Source organism: Lontra canadensis, unplaced genomic scaffold (assembly GCF_010015895.1).
Source record: "Lontra canadensis isolate GAN:19392208 unplaced genomic scaffold, GSC_riverotter_1.0 scaffold83, whole genome shotgun sequence".
Taxonomy (NCBI): Eukaryota; Metazoa; Chordata; class Mammalia; order Carnivora; family Mustelidae; genus Lontra; species Lontra canadensis.
In genome coordinates, this window is record NW_022631077.1 from 7,998,924 (window position 1) to 8,006,531 (window position 7,608).

At 48.3% G+C, this 7,608-nt stretch overlaps 1 long non-coding RNA gene across 1 annotated transcript; it reads left to right on the top strand.

Annotated features, from left to right (window-relative positions):
• Positions 1-786: 786 nt before the first annotated feature.
• LOC116882321 lies at positions 787-7,061 on the top strand. Its single transcript, XR_004385625.1, has 2 exons — positions 787-1,111; positions 5,666-7,061. It is a non-coding gene; the product is annotated as an uncharacterized LOC116882321 (long non-coding RNA).
• Positions 7,062-7,608: the final 547 nt, after the last annotated feature.

The window sequence follows — 7,608 nt, forward strand, 5'->3', positions numbered from 1 at the left end:
CAGAGACTTCAGAATTCGCCAGGCAGGGATGGGGGCCGGAGAGGGGGCGCGAACGAAAACCGCACACTCTCACATGGTATGTCAGCCTTCCCACACCCCCTACCACCATATATCGTCTGATCACGGTTGATTCTGCTTGCATGTGTATTTCATACTAAGGATGTATTTATTTATTTAATCCTTCAGATCTTCCCATACCACAAAGAGATTTAATTCCTTACCAAGGCGAAGAGTTGATAAAAAGGCTCCATTTTAAAGCAATGGGAGAATCATATGACTGTGACCTTGACGTGTGAAGGGGGGAGGGGCGGATAGATTTAGGCCCAAACCCTTGGCCTCTCTGTTTCTGGGGCGTCCTAGGCCCTTTCTAAGGACACCAACAAGAAGGGAGGTATATTTTCAAAGGTTTCCATTAGCGGTTCATTCGTTAAAGTTGGGAACTTGGTATTTTCATATTACGTGAAATACATGATTTAATTATACTCCAAAAACAAATTAAGGACAGGCCTTCTACACAAATTGGAGGCAGCTAAATGCTCTTTTGTGCCTCCAGCCCTCGGGTTGTTATAGAGGCTGCTGATGCATGAGAAGTAAGTGACTGATTTAACTCATTGGGATGCAGGAAGCGACCTGCCCTCTTTTGAAAAAAAAGCGAGGGAGAGAGAGAGAGAGGGAGAGAGGGAGGGAGAGAGAGAGACTTCGAGCTGGAGAAGAGAGAGGGAGGGGACACGAGAGAAAAGAAGGAGAGAGAGAGGGAAAGAGAGAGAGAAGGGAGAGGGAGGGAGAGAGAGAAGAGAACGCAGAGGGTGGGAGGCAGGGAGGGAGACCAAACCCCCGCTTCACTGCGTTGAACGCTTCTGAATTTCAAGCAGAAAGTAGAAGGAGCCCCACTCGGCAATGAGCGTCTTTCCTTGGGCTGCGTGTGCAGAGCGTAGACAATGAAAATCTCCATCCCCCTCCCCCATCCCCGCTAGGCTACAAGATTTTTATTGTCGTTCCTTCTCAGCGGTGGAAGATGTGCAATATCAAACCTATAGAGATGTGTACATTTTTTTTTTTAACAAACAAATCAAACGGGCTGAGACGCGGATTACCCAAACGCGCACCGGCTGTAAGTACTATCTTTTCCTACGTTAGCCGTGCTCTGCCTCGCTGGCTGGGTTGGGAGTGTTCGCTTTGTGAGTCGGAGCGCGCGGGTTGTGTTTCGGTGTTTTTATTCACAGGGGTTTCCTCGAAGCTTGCACTTTCCGCACGTGAGCCAGTGAAGTGTTTCGCCCGTTTGGGGTGTGCAGAACAAGGCACTGGCAGTCTTGGATGCAGAGACTTGGGGCAGCGGGCGGGGGGCGTCAGGAGTCGCGGAGTCGAGGGGTTCCCGCGTTGCGAGCATCCCTAAGAGCCTCCCGCCCGGCTCCGGGCTGCAAGGTTGGTTCCTGGCACTGCACAGAAATCAGGTCATGAAGATCCCTAAACTCCCGCACTACCAGACGTGCAGGGGAGACGGGATGGAATTGGAAGGAGAGATCTGAGGAGGAGGGAGGGGATGCGAGTACCCCCGGCCTAGAATGGAGTCCAGGGCGGCCGCTGGCCGGGCCCCTCGGCTTGCGGAACTTAGTCTGGCCGGGTTTGGCTGCTAGCTAGCATCGCGCCTTTGGTGGGTCTTTTAGCTACATCTCATATAAAGGATCTTCTTGTGACAAGGGCTGAGTGAGGGTGGCAGAGTGTGTGTCACAGCGCCCAAGCGGGAGAAATTGTGGTTCTGGGAGAGGTATTTTTTGGCCTCTTGAAAATGTGCAAGAATTCCGCGGGCCCACGCTTTCTTTGTGTGCCGGGCAGCGCCAAGCGCTTTGTGCTTCGCAAGGAGAAAATGGCGAGTCCTATTGTGTTTAGGCCATTTTCTTCCGGTACAAGGATTTTCCTAAGTTCTAAATACTTCTTCGGAAAGTAGTCTTCTCGTGCCGGGAAAAGTGCGAATCGCTGAAGTTCGGCCCCATGGCCTGGCGTGGGTACCGACCTCAGTTTAGGCAAGAGCCTGTTTGCTTGCAGTTGGGATACTTCCATCAAAACAAAAATATGACCGGTTTGCGCAGGTCGGTGTCCTTCAAAGATCCGCAGCGGCTTTTAGGGATTCCGAAGATAAGCATCTGCTTGTGTGTGTGTGTGTGTGTGTGTGTGTATACCTATATATGTGTGTGTGTGTGTGTGTGTGTATATATATATATATATATATATATATATACTTTCCCTGATAATCTGAAGGGAAAAATACAAGTCGAAAGACAATAAAATGTTTGGAGAGAGGAGGAAAGTTTTTTCTTTATTCTTTCACCCCCCTGGAGGAAGCCCCAGGGGAGGTTAAATGTTCCTCTGCTAGGTCAGTCTTTTGTTTTTTAAAACGAAGGTGAAACGTTATTTTGGACAGAAGGAATTTGCTAAGTAGTCTTAACTACTACAGCATATGCTTTTTTCGCTTCAACAGAAAGAAATACAGTGTGTTAGTGAAGGGATTTAATTTAATGCTCTCCGTGTTGCCTATATGTGTGTGATATGTCTGTATCTATCTATAAATAGAGTTGAAGAGGTTGGTTGTTTGGCTTTTCTCCCCCCTCAATTTGTCATTTTGTAAAAATTTCTGCACTTGTTAAACCATTTGTAAAAGTGAACAAGGAAGCCCAGACAAGGTCTCTCACCTTTCTGGGAGAAAAAAAAAAAATGCAAGTTGAAAAATACTATTTTCTATTTACTACAGTTCTTCAGACCCCTAAATAGAGTGGTGATTTTGTCAGCTCAAAAATAATGAAATGCAAACTTTTCCCATCTGCTTCCTGTACTCACAATTTGGTGGCAAGTATGGAAAAATGAAAACAACTGGAATGGGGGAGAGAACTCAAAGCCTACAGATGTCCCCCCCCCCTTTGGCATTATCTTTAAATGTTATGGCATTAAATTGGTGCAGAAGCACTGTGATTTACATTTTTGAAAATGCACCACTGGCATCTCCCTTCATGTGGATCAAGACCATGGACAGCGAACTAATATTAAATCACTGAGCAAAAAGGACTCTAGTAAAATTTTGTGACAGCAGAATGGGAGTTTATATTCAAATGTGTGGGTAGACAAAACAATGTTTTTGATTTTTAGAAAGAATTACACTTCTTTAAAGTTTGGAATTTGAAACTTATTCTACCAAGTTTCAAAAACAAAAAAAGAATGATTTATATATGCTGTCTCAAATAGTATGTGTTCTTTACCCAATTAAAATGAGATGAGGTCTACCTTTTGTTAATGGTAAATAACAAATTTAAATCCATCCCTTTAAGATGTGGGCTGTTTGTTAAAAGGCCTTGAAGCAAAGTGAAGATAAAGAAATTTTACTATTTTAGGCTGGCATTACCTGAATGACACTAAGGCAAATTAAGTTGATTTTTATCAGTGACTGAATTTCTAAATGCATCAAATTGGAAAAAATTAAATGCCACTTTGATAGACAGGAATAATATGAATGGAGATAGAGTCCAGTTACATCTTTTACTCTGCTTTAGGCATTGTAGTCTATAACCAATAGTGCAATGTTGTGAGCAAACATTTTTTTCCAAGAAAGTTACAGATTTTTTTTTATACATACCAGTTTGACTTGGGGCACAGGATTGATTCAGTGACGCTCTGTGTCAGAGATCAATTTATTTTGTTTCACACATTATTTGAATTTCCTTTATTTCTTTACAAAATTGAACTTCACTTAAAACCATTTCATTCATGAATTACATAACACATTCAAAATTGCTCCTTTAAATTTCCAATTTTGTTTTCTTTGGGCTTATTCATAACCTGACTTCAGTGTGACTTCTAAAAGACTGGGAAGTCATATAAAGCAAAAATAATATGCAGGTTTGAGAAAGTAAAATAGTTCATATCTAAATTCCAATTTTGAAATGACATCAAATTAAAGAGTTCAGGGTTTATGAATTAGGAATTAGATTTGTCTATAGACTAAAACTGCAGTTACCTGAATGTACAAATTCTTAAAATCAGATGCTACAAAGGTTTTAGACACACACGCACATGCACACACACATACATATCTTTTTGTTTATTTGTTTTTGAAAACCATCTCCAAAGTATTTGCAAAGAAAATGCAGTGATCAGGACCATGGTGAGGTCCCCGTGGCTTACTGAGTGGTGGCCCACGGGCTCTGGTTGGGACACAGAGTTTGGTTGAGAACAGGTCATTGTTTAGAAAGGTACAGTCGTCCAGAATGGCACTGGTGATAAGATTAAGCATAAACCTAAACCTCGGCCTGGGGACAGGATGTCGGTGGGGGGAGAAGAGGAGATGCAGATAAGCCCTGCTTCTGCTGCTTGCGCACATAATTAAAAGGCCGCCCCTCATCTGGAGCGTGGGCTCTGTCCGGCCTAAGGTGCTTATTTTGTAGTTACTTGGCCAGTAACTACATGTGTGAGTGACTAAGAGCCCAAGAGCTTAGAATTAGGGATCTAGATGAGATGTCCAAGGGGTGTCGACTCTTGTCTCCATTTTAAGGAGAGGCAACCAAAAATGGTGACTTTGGCTTGCCTTGAGCAAGTCTGAGCATTGATGGTCGGGCTGTAAGGAAGGACCAGAGAGATTGGGGGCACGACGTCTTAGGGGGGCTGTCTTTGGGCCATTACGTTGGCGCCAGGGGGTGTAGGCAAGGGCAGGACACTCGCCCTTTGCTGTACCCAGGCGCAGCTCTTGGGGGCTGAGCGCCTTCTGCGGCTCTTTGGTTTCAAGGACACAGCGAGCTGCTCAGGACTTTGGGAGCCAACATCTGTCTGACTGGTGACGTCAGCAGCCCGTGTAATCCTCTTGTGCTGAAGGCAGATGCCTTATTTGTTTGGCTGGAGCGAGCCATTAATCCCTAATTCTGGATCAGCAAGCGAGGGGGAAAGACCGGACCGCTCCGACCCACCCCCACCCACCCCCACCTCCCACCCTAAAGCACCTTAAACCACGGAAGCCTCTCAGCCTCCTCTTTCCTCCGAGAAGGCTCTCTACAGCGATTGAAAACGCTTTGGTTCTCTCCAGGTTTGGTCAGGGCTGGCAGGTCTTTTTCCTTCGGATTTCTAGGGTTATGTGTATATGTAATTCTTTCTCTCATCGATCGTTTTCGATTTTTCTTGCTGGGACTCGAGGGTCTTGCAGTTTGCAGGGTCCTAAGACCAGAAGGGGTGGAGATTGGAGAGTGTGGATGCAGAGTGCGGTGTGAGGGAAGGGGTGAGGAAGGGGAAAGGGGACACAGAATGCGGAAACGGCTGGACTGCGCAGGAGGATGTTCTGTGCAGGCATATTGACAGTTACAGATCCCGACGTCTCTTCTCTGGCCGCTGCTGTGCCGCAGCGTCTGGCCCCCACCTCCCGGCTTCCGCAGCCAGGGACCTGCGCGCACCGCCACCGCGCCGCCCCCCGGGCTGCGCGCCCCGGGCTCCGCGCGCGGCGGGCCCCTCGGAGCTTGGCTGAAGCCTGGGGACGGAGGTCCTACCCCGCCGTCTGGGGTCCCGTCCCCCCCCCATCTCCCTCGCTTGCTCCCTCCCGCTGCCTGTTCCCTCCCGCCTCCTGCTCGCCTCTCTCCAAGTCCCCCTCCCCCTCCTGCCGCCCTCTCTAATTCTGCGCTGTGATTCTGTTTTTCAGGGGCGCGTGCTGGGGAATCTGCGCTGGACTGGCTCTCCGCGCTCTCTCCAGCCGCAGCTGGGATCTACGCCGCCCAGGGACCGTGGTGGCTGAGGAGCCTTCCTTCCTCGGACGCCGGAGCCAGAGCGGGCCTTTCCCTTGGGCCGACCGAGCCGTAGGGGACGCCGCGAAAAGAGCCGCTGCGCCGCCAGCTCCTGCCCGCTGCTCAGAGGGCTCCGCCCGTAGAGGTCAACTCCCCTCACCCCTTCCTCTCTCCTGCTCGCCCTCCCTCCGCCCGGCCCAGGTTCCTCCAGCCTCCTGACTCTTGCCGCAGTCTGAGGAGAGCGCGTCGGCTGCGCTGTTCTGAGCCATAACCCCCAGCCGGGCCCAGATCGGAGGTCTGCGCTCCGCGGCAGTGGGGAAGCCTTAGCGGGCTGGCTTTTCTCTCTGCACCAAAGCTGTAGCCAGACCAGATGGGCCGCCCAGCTCTCTCGGGACTAGGCAGGTGCGGTTGAGTTAATTTTTCCGCATTACAAAGAAAGACGACCCAGCCCGCCCTTGGACTCTCATCTCTTCCCCAAATCTCCCAACCGAAACCGCGGTAACGTTATCACAGGACACAGAGACTAGGCATATCTGCGTGTTTATCTTACACACACGCGCGCATGGTTATTTTTTCCGTCTATGTGCTAGATCTCATTCCCGACAGCAAGAAATGATTGACAAAGCTTTCTGCAGCAGAACGTGCAATGGCGCGGTCCTTAAAATCTGCCATTCCTTACAAGTGACTTAGAAGAGATGCAGGGCGGACCAACTCGGTTAATTGCCTTCAGGAAAATAACACGATTACGAAATTAGATCTGTACCAGAGGGGTAATTAACTTTGATCCACGCCGTCATTTGAAAACTAGATTTATAGGCGAATGTATGTTTTTAGGTGTGCTGTAAATGGCATGCAGATATATGCATATGTATACGCAGACACATGCATCGTCTACACTTCCACCGAACAGACTAATTAGCAGCGGCTCTGGCAGCTGTGGCAGGAGGCGAGCTGAGACAGGAGCTGGGCTTATGAGTTATGACTCTGGGGGAGTCCTAGGGACTCAGAGCCCAGGGGAGGGGGAAGGGCAGGAGGAGAAGAGGTGCATTCGCAGTGGGTCAGTTACTTGCCGGATCAAGATCAGACTCTGCCCTCCGTGTTCACAGCGGACCTTGATTTAATGTCATACAATTAAGGCACGCGGTGAATGCCAAGAGCGGAGCCTATGGCTGCACTTGAAGGACACCAGAGCGTCTCAGGACGAGAAAAAGGAAAAGGCAATCACAAGGGGTTTTGAGAGGTAGTAGAACAAACTCATCGTTTGCCGCATAAAGACCCTCAAACTGATTCCAGAACCATCCTAGCATTCCCAAAATAAAATGGTCATAGTTTTCACCAAAAGCCTTGGAAATCTGCAGGTGCATCCCCGAAAGAGATTTTAGGAGAACTTCAGTGACAGGAGCTTCCGCGGTCAAGAGAGCAGGAGTTCCCGTTCGTGCAAATATTCTAGAGTTGAACTGTTTAGAAAGCAGTGGTTCTTTAAAGATCAAGTAGGATGGTTGCATTCTGGGCCAAGCAGCGGAAACAAAACAACAGAGAGGATAATAATGTTAAATGGCGCCCTCATCACATTGCATAAGAAACCTCAAATGTCTCAACTCCTTCGGGGAACCCTCCCCCACTACCACCGCTGTCCTCCATTCCGCCCCCCCTCCTTTTCTCCTCCTAGTATCCAGTCTGCCTTGCCCGGCTTTAGAAAGCCAGGATAATTTCCTTGTATCGACATAGTCACGATGGCCAAATCAGTAAAAGGAGTAGGACAAGGGAAAAAGGCCAGGCCTGAAAGTTTAGAAGGACTCAGCAAATTAATTTATTTGGAAGCCAATGAAGTGGACTTTGTTAAGGTGGTAGTTCTGCACTT